Source organism: Spodoptera frugiperda, chromosome 11 (genome assembly GCF_023101765.2).
Source record: "Spodoptera frugiperda isolate SF20-4 chromosome 11, AGI-APGP_CSIRO_Sfru_2.0, whole genome shotgun sequence".
NCBI classification, from domain to species: domain Eukaryota; kingdom Metazoa; phylum Arthropoda; class Insecta; order Lepidoptera; family Noctuidae; genus Spodoptera; species Spodoptera frugiperda.
In genome coordinates this window covers 9,195,871-9,214,108 of record NC_064222.1, presented here as the reverse complement: position 1 = coordinate 9,214,108, position 18,238 = coordinate 9,195,871, and the positions used below count along the sequence as shown (strand labels likewise).

General features: G+C 37.0%; 1 protein-coding gene across 1 annotated transcript in view; it reads right to left on the bottom strand.

Annotated features, from left to right (window-relative positions):
• Nucleotides 1-18,238, bottom strand: part of LOC118274759 (uncharacterized) — a 380,866-nt gene that overhangs the window by 74,622 nt on the left and 288,006 nt on the right. The window lies entirely within an intron of this gene.

Below are 18,238 nucleotides of genomic sequence, written 5' to 3'. Positions count from 1 at the left end.
TTGCTATAATAATAGAAAAAAGTAAGTTAGTGGGCCGAATGACTTTGACTAATGACCAAACATTCGGAAGGTCCGAATCGAACGCATATTGCTTTGATGTGGACAGCGGAATCGTGGAGTCGATTGCCTTATGGCAATAATTCTGGTTATTAGTAAGTGTAGCTTTTTTTAAAGAAGGTGCAGATGTGCTTAATTTTATATTTAGAAAAAACATGGATTGGTAGTTGGTGGTGCTGCAAACAGCTATTGCCTTTAGAATGTTTCCGTCCCTCATCAAAAAGAAACATTTTGTAGAATGCATGGAACAAACGTGTGAGCAGGTAATGGATATCTTTATTAATATAAACAAACCAGGAGACAATCCCATAGTCGGGAAACTCTAACAATAACATCGAACCAATAGACCATCACCTATTTTATTAGTTATTTTTTTGTATAAGCCGGTAAACGAGCAAACGGATCAGCTAATGGTAAGCAATTGGCGCCCCTCATGGATATCCGAAACACCAAAGACGTTACATGTAGGCCTTACTGTTTTTGGGGAATCGGGGATTGGAAAGGGGGGGAATTGGGCTTCCTGTAACCTCACTCACTCAATGAAACACAACGTAATTCAAATATATTTTAATACTATATTATCTATTGCTTTAAAAAAAACTAAGTACCTATCACCGTCTCTACTCCTTATTTTGTGCTACTATAACATTGTATTAGCAGATTTTCGTGCTTTGCTTGCTATTTTCATATTGATCAGTCATTCCATTTATCAAATCTTTTTCTCTGTTATTGTCCTAAAATGGTGTGTTTGATATGCGATTATGATGTAATTAGGTACCTAATTACCTATGTTTTGATAGGTGTGCAGTAAAAACTACCTTGATAGGCTGTCTTATTTATTTTAATACCTGTGTTTGAATAGCTTAACTATTTAACAGAAAACTCAAGAGCAAAAGTACGGTTCACATATTCATATTATTTTTTGATAACTGAAGTATAATTTTTTTATACCTAGACTGGCAAAACTAAGTTTTGATAAATATGATACAATTAACTCCTGCCAGCGGCTTTGCCCGCGTTCTCGTGGGATAAAAAATATCCTTTGTGTTAATCCAGACCATAATCTACCCCTATTCCCAATTTCGTGTCGATCCCTTCAGCTTTTTTCACGTGACTGAGTAACAAACATACATATAAACTCAAAAACTTTCCCATTTATAATATTAAAAATGAGTATTTTATTAGTTTGTATGACTGCACGGTTGGGGCGGTGGCTGGGCAACCGGCTGGCGGGTTCGATTCCCGCACGGAGCAAATCTTTGTATAATCCACAAATTGTTGTTTCGGGTCTGGGTGTCATGTGTATGTGAACTTGTATATTTGTAAACGCACCCACGACATAGGAGAAAATCCTAATGTGGGGCAACGTTTTAAAAAAAAGAAAGAATATGGATTATCACACTTTTACCCCTAAACTCAAGAACCAATAAAGATACATTTTTGTTCACAAATAGACAAAAGTAATGAAGAAAAGCCTTTACTAACCAACTACTTACATATACACTATCAATACATAAACCATTACGGTGTAACCACGCGTGTTTCAAGCCATTTGTCTTACGAGCGCGCAATGTACCTTGACGAGAAGTGATATATCAATGTTCCAACGTTTCTATAAGGTAGGTCAGTTCGATTCTCAGGAAATCCTGGGGTAAGTGCTTAGTATAGCTGCAAGAACATCGGATCACGATTAATGGGTATCGGTTTGAAAATCTTTTAGGTTTCGGTGAAGTATGAATGTTTTGTTTCGATTTTTTGGTATTGAAAATTGTGTCTTTGTGCATTGTTGTGGGTTTTTTGGAGTCCACTGTTGAGTTATGGGCCCTTTCTACATCATAAAAGGGTTTACTGTAATCACTTTGCTTGGCAGCATGGTTGGAGATCTTTTCTGGGAGAGCCATGCTTCGGCACGAATGGGCCGGCTCGACAGGACTGATTCCACGGCCTCACGGAATACTAACGTGAAACAACGCTTGCGCTGTTTTTAATTTCCTAACCCCAAAAGGCCGGTAACGTACTTGTAACGCCTCTGGTGTTTCAAGTGTCCATGGGCGGCGGCGATTGCTTACCATCAGGTGACCCGTCTACTCGTTTACCGGTTTATCACATAAAAAATCTCTTAATTGGCTACAATTCTTATCGACAAAAAGACTTATGAGTGACAAAATTCAATTTTATTTCCTACTCCTGTCGTCTCATAATAATAACAATTTTAATTTCAAAATGGAGCAGTTTCCACGAATATTAATACGTGTTTCATAATGTGAAAGATAATTAAAACTGAAATACAGCCTGGTTGCCTGTAATTCAGGATTATATTCAAAAGTACCGTAAGAGCTACTTTTATGATTGTACTAATTAGCTTTCAGCTTCAGTATTTATACCTTTTTAATGAAAATATCGTTGGTATTCCCTGCGAACTGAAACTGAGGCTTGTTAGGGATGAATATAAAAAATATATTTAATATCTATCTGTTTTTTTTTTAAATATTGTACACATACAATGAACTACGAGTGGTCCTCTGCAATAAAAAAACATACAATGCATACATTGCATTCGTATTCAATTTAGAGTGACATAATTTAGATCAAGCTTATTGATTTTTATGGTATAAGCCGATAAACGAGCAGACGGTTACGGTAAGCAATCGCCGCCGCTCATGGACTAACTGGCATACACATTACACTGGAATGCTGTGCATATCTTTAATTGATGGAAACACTAGTCTGTATCTCTGTAATTTTTTGATTTTCCGTGTATGTGTTTACATTATCATGATATTTTTTAACATAATATATTATTAAATAAATAAATAAACTGATAGATTCAAGGCTCATACCCGATATTAAAAACCTACAACATACTCATGAATGAATTACTCACTTCACTTTTCTACCATTGTTACCATTTATCACTACTATATATTATATAACTAAGATAAAAACAAAACAAAACAAATCACACAAAACAAAATTTAAAGCGAATTCAAACTACAAGTCCAATCGAAAGCAAGTTAATTAGTTTAACAAAAGGTTGTATGACAAGTGGGGTTGGACAAAGTTGAGACCATCGGACCGTCAACAAACATGGACACTTGGAAAATGGAACTCAAATAGTGTTACCCTCATTTACACTAGAGACATACTGTTAAGAATTCTGCAGAGCTTGTTGTAATCTACGCTACACTTCTTACAACTTAACTGAACATTTTTAACTGTACAGTCGAACTGTACAGTTTTTTTATGGGATAGGAGGTATACGAGCATACGGATCACCTGATGATAAGCAGTCAGCGCCGCCCATGAACATCCGCAACACTAGAGAAGCCAAAGATGCGTTGTCGGCCTTTTAGGAGTACCTACACTCTTTTCTTGAAGTTGAATCGTAGGTCCATATAGCCTACACACCTTACGATTTAACTGCGCAGTTTTATATTTTATTGGTCCGATTCAGTTGAAACTGTACTGTTCAGCTGTTTTTAGCTGCCAGTTAAAAAGTTTCAAATTCTTCATTAGAGTACGATTGCTACCACCTCTCCTCTTCTTACAAGTGAGTGGACTCAAGTTCGACTGTACTTTTTAACTGACTGCTAAAATTTGAGGTTATGGAGCACCATAATAAAGCAATGAGCTATCACGGGCTGTCAATGATGATAAGTATAATATTTAACAAGATAAACACCCCAATAAATTGGACTACTATATTTTGTTCACAATCCTATCACCCCGTATATCCCACCAACGATACGATATTTACACAGTATAATATTCTCATTGACCAAATTAACAATTGAAACTAGAAATTAATTACAACTAGCAGGTTTCTAAATGGACCCTTTTGGACACGGGACATTGGGACCTTAGACCTTAGGGTCCGTTGGTCCGTTTATTTTATATCCTTTTCCAGTTCGATAGTCAAAAGTTTAGCAGTTTATTAAAAGGTGAAATGTTTCATTGATTCACTTGTCGGGACTAAAGTTATTTAATTTGTGTTCCAGTAGTTTCGCCTGGGTTTTGTTTACGGTATACACGAAACTATGAAGTATTTAAAGGTGAACAATGTATTTAGTTTCGTATATTTATTTATTTATTAACGATTTTGATTTGATTAGACCTTTTGATGTCATTGAGTTTGTAAAACAGTTGCTTAATTTGAATAGAATGCGCTTATTTCTACGTGGGATAGTTATGATTCTTCACGAAACTGGAGTGATATTTTTTATGGTACAAGCCGGTAAACGAGCAGTCAGATCACCTGATGGTAAGCAGTAGCCGCCGCCCATATACATATATCTGAAACACCAGAGGCACTGATCACAAGTGCGTTGCCGACCCTTCGGGGTTAGGAATTCAAGGATTGTTGGAGAAACGGGGTTTAGGAAGATAGGGAAGGGGCGCAATCGGGCCTCTGGTAACTTCACTCACACAACGAAACACAACACAAGCGCAGATTCACTTTATTTACTGTGAGGCCGTGGTATTACTCCAGTTAAAACATAGCTCTCTCATACTACGGCCATACAGAAAACCGGCGTGAAACGATGCCTTGGGACTCTCGTTTGACAGTTATGCCTATTTTGTTTTTTTTTTTTTTCAAGCTTTTATCGGGGTAAAATCATTCGGTGACTTCTTCCGCATTGAGCGAGGCGAGAGGGTGTGTCAGACTCTTACAGACTAGAAACCATCCCGTTCCTACTCCTGCTTTTCGATCTGGGTCCCCGGTAACCCGCTAGGCAGTCCTGTCCAATGCGGGTTGGCGACAGTACTCATATACAAGTAGTGTATGTATATGTTTAAATGTATGAATATTGGAAAATTCACGTTTTTAAAATTCACAATTCAGCAATGTGAGCAAATACAAACGCTTAGCATATTTGTATTTTGTTTTGTGCGATTGCGATACAAATTGTTGTACATATATTGAAAATGTATTTTGGTCAAGTATTGGCTTTGGCTTTGAGTATGGGTTCTACATGTCCTGATATTTTTATCTGTAATATAAAAATATGTCGGGTTTTCTTTCTTGACTCTATAACTCCAGAACGCACGAACCGATTTCTACGGTTTTGCATTCGTTTGAAAGGTTTCGGGCTTCGTAAGGTTTACAGCAAAGTAAATACAGAAAAAAATCAAGAAAAAAATAGCAGGGAAAATCATTGGTGGCGAAACGGAGTTCGCCGGGTTTGCTAGTATAATTCTAAAAAATAATTACATTTGCGTTGTAGAGTTTTTTACTGTAGTCCATAAGTAAGTCACGTGCCACAAAATAAATCGCTATTCAATGAAAAAATAATACCTAGTAGTCGAAAAACAGATCAGTAAAAAGTTAATTCATATTAATGTCCATTTCTTGAAAATATATTGCTGTGTGAAAATAAATAGTTTATTTATTGTAACTTATTCATTGTCTTGTCTATCATGTTTACAATAACGTGGTGAGTTGCTTTATTTACATACAATTTGTCATGGCATGGCTAGACACAGTTTTAATAAAATATTCTAATATAAATTAAACATACAGAGAATGCGTGATCCGGAGCTGTGGACAACCTAGCGGGCTTACCGGGGCTCCGGCTCGAAAGGCAGGAGTAGGAACGGGGTGGTTTTTAGTCAGTAAGAATCTGACCTAACAAATTGGAATAAACACATAAAAGAGAAACACACTTACATTGACTGTGACTCCTCTGGTGTTGCGGGTGTCCATGGGCAGCGCTGATCGCTTACCATCAGGTGACCCGTCTGCTAGTTTGCCCCCTATTCCATAAAAAAAAACATTAGAAGAGAAACACCAAAATATTTCGCAAGGAACCCTAAATTCATGTCGAACAACATTAAATAACTAGTCAGCAATGTTGGAATTGAATCCATACGTTTAGTAAATTTACTTTTGTTTTATTTTAAAAAGCAAATGACTAAAAATAAAAATACTGTTGCTGTAAAATGTTTAACCAGTTTTTATTTAGCGTCTATATCTTGTATACATATGTGGCTTTAAATTGTTTTCAAGTAATTTCTAGCAAATCAATGTATACTTTGAAAACAAACGAATCACTTGGTATAGCAGATAAAAGTACGATATTGACGTTTTAGTATATACTACATATCATAGGGCTAAGTACAAGTTTGTATTACGTTTTATTTTTAAAGAAAATCTTTGCCTCGCATTAGGATTTCTCTTTTTCGTGGGTGTGTTCACAAACATAAACATGACACCCAGGCCAGAAACAATAATTTCACAAAAAAAATTGTTCAAATCAAAAAGTTGTGGGGTCGAACAACTACATCGAAATGAAAGCGAGTTCGGTTGATTGGTTGGTTCATTAGCACCGGCCAATCACAACGCCGAACGGACTCTTGTTTCGTTTTCGTTCAACGTAGAGTGAACTCGTATTAAGGGCACAGTATACAGTAACCTCACTCACACGACGAAAGACAACGCAAACGTTGTTTCACGTCGATTTTCTGGTATGCCATGGTACTCCAGTCTAGCCGGCCCATGTGTTAAAGCATGCCTATTCTACGTGGAATACTGATTTAAAAATGAATACTTCTTACTTAATGTTACTTTATAAAGATAATGATAATGAAACTACTGCATAATATGAATGCAATTTAATATAAAAGATTTAAAATTACAAAATCACAAACGAGTCTATGTGTAAGTCTGTATAAAAGAAATTTAATTATTATAATTTTGCTCGTAATATTAATATTATACTCTCTTTTAGAATATACTCAAAGAGTTCCTTTCTTTGAAATCTGTAGCTTTTAGTTAGTATAAAATGTACTTACTTTATTATTTCTATTAGAATCTTGTTGAAACTCCGGTAATGGTAACTAGTACTATTATGTTCTTTTAATCAAAGAAGTAAGTACCTAGTGTAATGTATCCTTAGTACGAGTTTGCGTTACGTTTAAGGTGAAGTGAGAGCTATCGTAAAGCAAACTTGTAGTGAGGGTTCTGGTTATTAGTTGTCTACTATTAACCCGCCAATGGTGACGTGTATTTGTCTTACATATTCAGTGACCCTGGTCTCCTGCACCGTGATTTTGTGGTTTATGTATTATTTTTTTATTATTATTAGATTTTTTAGATAGATATTTTGAATTAGAAACGATATAAAATAGGACATTGACATTGGAAGGACACAAAATGACATAAATATACAAATAGAAAATAAAAGAGATAAAATTTCATAGAAAGGACATAAAAATAAAACGCCCGCATTGCTGTTGCGGGGTGGACTAATGGTAGAGGGCGTGTAGTAAAGCAGCTACTCGAAATCGCAACCTAATTCGATAAACAGTTTAAAAATTATTCTTAGTTTTTAAATTACCCGGTCTCATAGACATATAGGTCACCAATGGCGGGTTAAATGGGACAAGCTCGCAGCAGCCTCCCATACCGCTGAACTCCAGTAAGCCAGGATCTACAGTAGATACGACCATGAAAACACCGGAACATTGAAGTCCGGCGCGTCCCAGGAACATGAATGACTGTCTTGGATCCCGCAACGAAAGAAATTAGAAGATATTATTAGAGGAGAAGAAGATAGTATTGGTTGTCTGCTGTTGAGAGTTGTAACGTTTGCGGTATTGTTGGTATATATGGATCAATCTACTCTGTTGTAAAATTTTTCGAAACCTTGCTTCACTTACCACCCAGACTTAAAACAACAATTTGTAGATCACGCTAAGAGTTGCTTCGTGCGGTAACCGAACCCACTACACATTGCGCAGCAGCCGGTTGCCCAGCCACCACACCAACTGTGCGGTCATTACTATCAACTTTGCCCGGGAAGATTTGAACATTTTTCTCTCACTCCTCAGTCATAAAGTTAGAACATATGTTCGAAAATAATTTCACAAGGTGATAAAATATAGAAATGACTTACAAAAACAGTGTATATCGTCGGTACGTGCAACTCTTCCCTTCTTCAGACTGCCATCAATCTTCAGTGCGCTAAGGGATTTAATTAAATTCGCCACTGACTCAGTTACGTGGACGTGGAATTAAAGTTTATGGAGGGGGCAGACAACAGCAGGAGCATCAACGGAACAATTTTATATTTTGCTGAGCCCAACAGGGTCTGACAGACTAAATATTGTATATTCCAACACCTGTGTACATCATGGATGCAATAAATACTTGAATTTTATATCTACTGGTCCAGCCTTAGACCTAGGTACATATATACTTGTATGTCTTAAAGTAGCAACCAGCTGTCGAAAGATGGCAGCGGTTTACCTTAAAATTTTGTTGACCTGTGTTATATTCAAGTCGCCTGTCAACCGTGGTAATCAATTCATGTGTTTCGACTGATGCTGATGGTTATTTACTTTATAAGTTAAGTGACTGTGCCTAGCCTAGCAGATTTACCTGGCTCGAAAAGGAGTTTTATATCAGTAAGAGTCTGACACTCCCTCTCGCCTCACCCAAGGAGAGGCCATAGGATGATTTTCCACCTTAAAAAATAAAATTGTAACTAGACAGCAGGATGTCACATAACATCACACTTTTATATCACCGTGCGGTGGCCATAGGCAGAGATCATTTATGATATAAATTGAGTCTAATGATAAAAACATGCACTTTAAATAACCCGTTAATTGAGCAAATCTTTGAACAGAGAGGAAGATTTTTCAGGTTAATACAGGCCTACTATAAAATATTTTCTCATCTCATTGAGCGTAATTCAAGAAGCCACTTCCAGTACGAACACTAGATCACACACGTAAGGCTTACAAAGTACCCGTCTTAGTTACGGTATAATTAATTTAAAAATAAATTAAACTAGATTAGATGTGAGTCTGCTCCTAGTAAATTACTTAATGAAATCCAAATTTAATATTGTAATAAGCTGTCATTATATACTCGTGGAGTAGACGACAGACGTGTCTGTATAACTTAAAATGATCAGTAATGATTTAGCAGTTTGGAATGACAATAATAGAAGTGTGGGAGACCCATGCTTCGGCACGAATGGGCCCGTTCGACCGGAGTGACCACGGCTGAGCAGAAAATTGACGTGAAACAACGTTTGCGTTGTGTGAGTGGAAGTTACCTAACCCTTCCCAATCCCCGATTCTCCAACAACCCTTAGTTCCAAACCCCTAAAAGGCCGGCAACGCACTTGTAATGTCTCTAGTGTTTCGATAAATGATGATAAATGATATTTATTTTTGCAAATAGGTTGTTTCCTCAAAAGACCACTACAGAATCAGCTTACACGGTTCTCCAACATCTTCAATTGATTTTGTCTGGACTTTAAAAGAGACTATGATCTCTGAGTTTGTTTCGGCATTTCTTCTCAGAGTAGTCCGATAGGAAATGCCGGCCTCATCTAGTTATTTGAAAGATTGACGTGTAAAACAGTTACATTGTAACCTATTTGCAAAAATAAACATATTTTATCATTTATTTATCATTCAATTACATCTTTTCTTGACTAAGACTGAGATAAGTAACTAAGACTGAAAACTAAGTCTAAAAAACTAAGAACTAAGACTGAAAATCCTTCTTCCAGCCTGATAAAGCACCATTGCCGAGAGATTCATCCTCCATGCACCGCCTATATGTAAATAATAGTTCAATGGTCACGTACGTCGGCGGCTGCACGCGTACATGCGTGGACCACAATGCCTCACAATTAGAATCAGCTGCCATTGTTCCCAACTACCATTGTAGTATGAAAGAAAAGGATTTTTTACGTAAACTAGCTGTTGGATGTTTTCCTTGTATCCTTTTGTAGGTAGAATAGAGTTATAGGATGCTAATGATAAAACGATTTTTCTTATACCACAATGGTGGCTGGAAAGCACATGGCCCACCTGATGGTACGTGGTTACCGTAGCCTATGAACGCTTGTGTGTCCTGCGTGGGCTGAGCACAGCCAAGTCCTCAGGGATGTGGTCGGCGACGGCGACCTCTCGCGCCCGGCACTGGTTCAGGCCATGGTGCGGCGCGAGGGGGCCTCGGATGCCGTCTCCTCCTTCTGCGAAGCAGTCATGCTAGCTAAGGAGGAGGCGGGGCGCGTGAGAGAACAAACCTCCTCACGCCCCAGCCGTCGCGAGAGACACTCCGGGCGTAGGGGATCGCGAGACGATCTCCGGCCACCGTAAGTGCGGGTCTGCGGACGGCGAGCAAGGGTAGCTCGCCGCCCGACCAGAACCAGACCCGTGCGTGCGGCGCGTCGCGTTCCGCGCGCGCCTCAAAGAGCCATCAGACCACCACAGATGGGGCCCAGTAGGGCTGATGCCTGATCCGGAGCTGCGGACTACCTAGCGAGTTTACCGGGGCTTCGGGTCGAAAAGCAGGAGAAGGAACGGGGTGGTTTTTAGTCAGTAAGAGTCTGACACTCTTTCGCCTCGCCCAAGGCGGGATAAGTCATTGGATGATTTTCCCCCTCGAAATAAAAAAAAAAAAAAGCCTATGAACGCTTGCATCTGGAGCTGTGGACTACCTAGCGGGTTTACCGGGGCTCCGGCTTGAAAAACAGGAGTGGGAACGGGATAGTTTTTAATCAGTAAGTAATTGGGGTTAGAAGTAGCCTGTCATATAATATAGTGATATGTAATTGTCACACATGGTATACCGGTATTGTTAAGATAAATATGAAAGCTCCTACACAAATTGTACTAGCAATCAACTCGTTAGTGATTTTTATAATTTGCTTGTCGATGCTCCTGATTAACATAAGGTTACCGTTGTCTGTCAATACAAACTGCATTTAAAATTAATATTGTATTATTCATTAAAAATAATACCATCGAAGTAATAGATTTATCGTACTTTTTCACTCAGGCAGTATTCAATCATATCTCTATACATAAATAGACAGGTGTCAAACGAGCAGACGAGTCACCTGATGGTAAGCGATCAGCGCCGTCCATGAACACCTGCAATACCAGGGGACTCACAGGTGCGATAGCCAGCCTTTTAAAAACGAGTACGCTCTCTTCTTGAAGTTTTCAAGATTGAATGAGATCAGAAATACCGTCGACGACAACTCATTCCACAGTTTTGCTGTGCGAGGCAGAAAGTTTCGTGAGAAACGCACAGTTGTGGCCTTCCAACCATCTATATGACCACTTTGTCGTCTGGTGGTAAGCAATCATCATTATATATGGTTAGAGCCCATTACCGAACGATGGGCCTCCGCTTCTACATATGAGCAGTTTACCATAATCTCCATTCTTGGCAGGCAGGTCGTGGAGATTTAAATATTCAACAGTCACCACAAATTCTTTATATTATAACCTCACCACACGAAATGTCAAACCAAAGCGTGAATCTTTAAAATTTTCATTACGGTATAGTTTTCATAGAAGCTGGTGCACAAAGCGGGATTGGAGTTAAATATTAATTAGAATATTCTTTGACGTTAGTGAACACGTACATGTTGGTTGGATGTAAGTTCAACTGTTGAACTAGAGTCTCTAGTTCAGCAGTTAATAATGATAATGGAATTAGGTATCTGATTAAAATTATCATTATAGCCCTGAGTCAAGTATTTTGGTGGTGGCACACCCGTGGCTCGGAAAGAAAGTGGGTCATAAGCATGATTTCTCTTCTGTCATGTCAGTCTGGCCTCCTATTGGTTTCAGAGAATGAGAGAACATAGAGTGCATCGGTGATTGCGCATATATTTTGACACTATAATATCTCATGTGTAGTGGGCTAGTTTAGTTAGATAGACTGACCACCGTGATTGAAATCGATCGGGAGATTTATAGGATAAATAAGCTCATTCATATTTTATCAATCTTTTATTTATATACAACAGTATAGGTAATACTAAAATGTGCTGTGTACGTGTCTATAACTACACTTTATTTTACCTCTTTAGAATAAAACAGCTGTTATATCACGTTGGATTTTAATGAGCTGCCATAACAAATATTTAAATGACCACATACACATACAATCTTGTGTAGTAACATTAAACAAAGTAAATATAAATAGTAACCTACGTGAAGTACAGATTGCATGAGAAAAATATTATTATGGGACTAGCTGATGTCCGCAGCTTTGCTCGCGTAGGATGGACTTTTTGTCTAATAAAAGTAGCCTAAGTTACTCCTTGGTACATCAGCTGACCGAGCAATTTATAAAACTCCCGTCAAAATCGGTCCAGCTATGTATTTTAGAGATTAGCCAGAACAAACAGACAAATAGACAGACAAAAATTGTAAAATATGATGTTACTATGTAATGTAACGTATGGATATTTTTTATAGAAGATGAGCCAGTTACCGAGCAGACGGATCACCTGATAGTAAGCAATCGCTGCCGCCCATGGACACTTGAAACACCAGAGGCGTTACAAATGCGAATTGGGCTTCCGGTAACCTCACTTACACAATGAAACGTTGTGTTTCAGCAAGCGATGGAACCTGTTGCTGCAATCCAGGACTCCAAACTAAAACTTCGGTTCGTTACGACTGCTAATCCAGAATTTTAAGTTAGTGTGAAGATAATAATTATTTGACTAACGTTATTTGCCCTCACTGTACCTACTTAAGCAAATATATTCAGAGTTAATTTATTCAGGGTACAAAGAACGACTGAACTGTGTAAACGACTTCACATTGGTAAACATTTAGTTTAAAAACTCATTGAATTACCCAACAACAATGATGAAGTTACTTATAGAATCTGAACATGCCAAAATAGAACAATTAACAATTAATAAGGAGACTTGACCTTGTTTTATATAGAAAAAGAAGAGGCCATTTTAGTGTGAGCCATGCGTCGAATGGGCCAGCTCGAACAGAGTGATACCACGGCCTAATAGAAAACCGATGTGAAATAACGCTTTGTGAGAGTCAGATTACTGCAGGCCCAATTATCCACCTGCCCAGTCTTTGATTCCCCAACAAGCCTTAAATTCCTCACCCCAAAAGGCCGGAAGCGCACTTGTAACGCCACTGTTGTTTCGGGTATCCATGGGTAGCGGAGATTGCTTACCATCAGGTCATTTGTCTGCTCGTTCACCAGCTTATACCTTAAAAAAGGCAATATAAGCGTAGATAGAGCAGCAATTTGACATACTGCTGCGGTTGTCCATCACTTGCCATCAGATAATCTGCAAGATCTATCGGCGAGCAATCATGGAGCAATAGCTAAGAGCATCTTCTAGTCTTCTTTGAGTTACCTACCTAATTGCAGTCACCAAGCCACTTGTTAATTGTGAAAATTATGGCTAATTTTCCATTCTTCGAGGTTTTTCTTTAGTGATGTGATGGATGTCTTATGGCCACTAATGATAATGATGAATGAAAAAACCAATTTTTCTTTCTTGTATGTGTCAAATTCAGAATATATTCTAAAGGGAATACACGAAATAAAGCAAGGCAATTGAATAAAATATATTTAATTCACTACAGTTTATAATATTATAATAAATAATACGTTTAAAATTTCACTGTAAACGACATTTCAAAATTATTTTGTTTTTCTTGGTTTTTTAACATTTCAACATAAAAATTTGGCGTGAAAGTTCCATGGTTTGTAGACAATGTCATTTGAAATATTGCTTGGACAATGAAACGAGGATTGCGGTTGCTGCTATCTTCTGATCCGGAGTATAGTCATACTTATTTCCTTTTTATTCCACATGCTCCACTCAGTATCACATGCAAGAATTTCTTTCTTGTTTGAAGGATGATCTTCTCTCTTCTAATGCTTCACATGGCTGTGTTTGATCATCAAAAGTAATAAGACAAATCCGAAAGGTACAAAATTCCTGAATACATTTCTTGCTTCGATCATTGTGGAATCTTGCCAACGCTCAAAGCATTAAAATTGTTACTGAAGAATTCTTGTATGAAGCATCGTCTTCGAATATAAGCATTTACATTGGCGGTAGACTTGACACGTATTTACACATCCATCGCAAAACGATCAGCCAAGCAAGAAATGCAAATGTAGCAAGAATGATGTGTCCAACATCCAAACTAAAATCGCAAGTACTTTTCCCCATTTTGATAAGTAATTAACAGCCGCACTTACTCGATAATACACTACAGACGAAGTAAAAGAGAAATACTAGAATAACGAGCGAACCAAACACTGTTAGCATTTGATTAAAATTGAACTCTAAAGCAAAAGGTTTCGCTCCCATCGTTTTTGAGCAACACATTCAATATTCAATATTCAATAGCAATTTATGGCCCTTGGAAATATTTGCACATCCAACTCATAACAATCAGTAAAGTAACAAAGGCGAAAGCGATTAGCAGCACTTGCAATACGTCGACATTGTAGCAGGCTTTGGACGCCTTCCCCATAGCTTCATCGCCCACTCGTGATGTGACATACGACTAGGAACAGTAGTACCAGTATCACCACGGAACCTATAACCATCAGCAACTGATTTAGGTTGAAACTGAGTGCACACTCTGAATTTTTTGCCTTACCCATATTTTATCCCCAAGTACCAAACATCGTACCGGAGTACTTTATCATTTTCTGGATATATTTACATGTTTATTTACTTTATTTCGAAACATTCGAAATTTTTTTTGGTTGCACTATTTTTTAATGACATTTGGTTTTGACATTGTTCGCGTGTAAAAGGAATAAAAACATTTGGCAGGTGCTTCTCTTTGGATTTGGTGGTGATGTATACTTTTTGCTGGTAGCCTTTTTAATATACCATATGGGGAAACCCTTAACTTAATTTAAACCACATATTTGGTATGATCTAACGATATACGATAAATTAGCGAAATAGGCCCAGTAGGTCAACCAAAAAGTGCATTATTCTATTTGGGCTAATTTGAACACACTACAAATACGGCATTATAACAGCCGCGCATATCTGTAATATTCCTAGACCACTTACAACATTACTGCTCTACTGTTGTCAAGAAACATGAAGCTAATCCCACAGAATTTAATACTAGATTATTTATTTAGTTTGAAATTTACAATTTTTTTTTTAGTTTTGTTGAAATATTTATTTGTATTACCTATGCTTTTTTGGACGAGTACCTACTACTTGTAGTTCCATTTAAATCATAATATTATTTTTTGTTCCATAGAATGTAAAAAGTTGCGTGTTTTTACTCACAAGATGGCGGTATTCTTAGCGCCTGTTTTACCACCTTCATGTGCCCGACATTCTTATGTGACAGATAGTCCATTACAAATTACGTTCTTAATTCAAAGTTATATCTGATACATAGCAGCTATCCAGACATTGTGACAAGTCCATAGTGTAAGCAATAATACATTTTATTTCGTTACGCATAAGGTAGACAATCGCGTCATAAGTTAATAATTTTTTCTACTCGATTAGGATCGGGACACATTATATTTTTTATTAAATTCTAGATATCGACAGATATCCGGCCTGTTGTGTAATTCTACAAAGCTAAAGATTCGCCCAGAACAGATAAAATCTGTTTTGTGGATTCGCCTGATGGTAAGCGGTTTATCATAGCATTAGGACCTATCTCGCTACACCAGAAACATCATATAAAACATTTACCTATTTTTTATTTAACAGTACATATCTCTTAATTAGACTGCACAGTTATGCCGTGGCTGGGCAACCTGTTGCCGTATAACGTGTATCGGCTTCGATACCCGCACGGAGCAACTCTTTGTGTGATTCACATAATGTTGATTCGGGTCTGGGTGTCATGTGTATGTATGTTATGTATTCATATGTTCGTAAACGCACCCATGACACAGGAGAAAAGTAGGACAAACTTTAAAAACATGATTGGCATAAAATAAAACGAACCCATATATTTGGTAACAAAAACGTTTATTATTTAAATAAAAAAATAAATTAATTAATTGACAAAAACAAAATTTGTACGTAACAAAAAACAAAGTTATATTATCCTAAAATTAAGTTAAATTAAGCTCCCAGCTTTCCTGTCCTGTAAAAAAAGAAAATAAAATGCCATAAGATTTTGATGAGTAAATTACAAAACAAAATATTAAAACACGTTACAATTGCGTTTATGAAAAAAACCTTAATTTTATTCTTTTAAACCTTATAAAAGATTTGTTCAATAGTAAAATTCATCAAAACAAAATCTATTGAGTTGATAGATTTTAATTGTGGTTAAAATTAACTGATTCAAATGCAATGATTCCTGAAGCCTTAGTACGAGTTTCTTTTACATTTTTCGAGATCAAAACGAGTATGCGTTCAATGCTGTCGCTGCCGACCGCACTCTCGTTTCGGTTTTCGTTCAACATAAACCAAACTCGTACTATGGGTACCGAAGTATGATGGAATTTTAATTAGTACATAATATATAAAGTTACGAATAATAGTTATAGTATCCTATTTAACACAAAACATAGTTGATTTAGGCATCGAACCCAAAGCAATAGGGATTTATTTATTTATTTTTAACCGTAATCGTCCGACTGACCGACTTCCACTCTTCTCTGTCTTATTAAGCAATTGGAATCCTGCGTTTAAATTATTCAAAATGTATTTATTTCGTACCTTATTCATAAATAGAAGCTGTGTCACCGACTTTAATTTTTTCTTCATAAAGCTTAAAACCAGTCTTAATACCAAGGAACCATATTAAAATTAACTCAAGGTAAATTATTCGCAAGACCAGTTCTCGATCAAGGATTTTTGACAGATTTGCTAAAAATAAGTGTAAGAGTACCTATCATGCTTCGGCATGAATGGGCCGGCTCCACCGGAGTGATACCACGGCTTTACAGAAAACCAAGATGAAAACGTTGCATTTCGTTATATGAGTGAGGTTACCGGAGGCCCAATTATCTTCCTTCCCAATCCTCGATTCCCCAACAACCCTCAAATTTCTAATTTCGGGTGTCTATGGGCGGCGGCGATTGCTCACCATCAGGTTATGCGTCAGCTCGTTTGCCACCTATTCCATAAAAAAATCAGGTGATCCGTCTTCTCTTTTACCGGCCGATACCTATCATAAAAATAAATAACCCACCACCTCTCCTTTTTTGTTTTATACTTACAAATCCTTTTGTTTTGTGGAGGTAAACAAATATATACAGTGAAACAGCTACTGCTGTTAAGGGGTTAATTCTGCAGATTTATGTACAATTTTCTATATCAATGTATGTATGTACAAATATATGTATCTAGAAAGTGAAGCCAAATGCTCTATTTTGAGAAGGTCATGGATTTCAGGAGTGGAGAGGAGTGAGCTGATATTCATGAGTATAATGTCACTATGATGATATTATACTATAAGATTTTTTGTAAAAAGTATTTTATTTCACACTTTTTAGTTGCGATACTCAGTATCACAACTAAAAAAGTCGGTTAAAATTCTCTATCTCAATAACTACTTTATTTATTTGTATTGTCACAGTCACTTAATTAATTCTATTGTGATTTCTATGTGAGTATGAAGTTTCATTGACCATTTCTGGTCTTCTTCATCAGTTCCACCTCTTCAAAGGTTACTTTTTGACTGTAAATGCTTCAATTCTAGATGAATATACCAAAATCACTATATAGTTCCCTATAATATTTGAGGAGTTCCCTCGATTTCTCTAAGATCCCATCGTCAGATCCTAACTTGGTGACAATAAAATTAAATAAGACCACCTCAGAACTATCTACTTTCGAACAAAAAAAGAATTTTGAAAATCCGTCGACAATTTTATTGACGGAGTATTCGATGAACAAACATACAAAAAACAAAAAAACATACAAACAGCCGAACATAGTACCTCCTCCTTTTTGTGAAGTCGGTAAAAATAGTAAAATGACTCTTGACTATAAATGGAATAAGTGCAAAAATTGTGTTTTGGGAAGTTATCCAAGTAGAAATTTCGACAGCAGTTTTTATGGTTCCAACAATTTTTGCACAATTACATTATCGCTAGCAACTAAAATGCAGTATAAATTAAAATATGTAATTGTTATTAAGCATTCTGTGCTGTAAATATTACTTGTATGAAATGAAATGTTGAAGGTACTGCCTCCTGAGATACAAGCAATTGCCTAGTTCAGGAGACAGAGCTTGATGTAATTTGGATGTTGGTATAGAAGTAAATAATTAAAAAGAATAATTAATCATCATTATCAATAACTGCAATTATTTCTATTAGTTATCTAAGCTTTTTTCCACGTTGGTACTATAAATTCTATACAACTAAACGCATCTGGCTTCACCTTAACCCCACCACCAAAATTAATAAAAAACA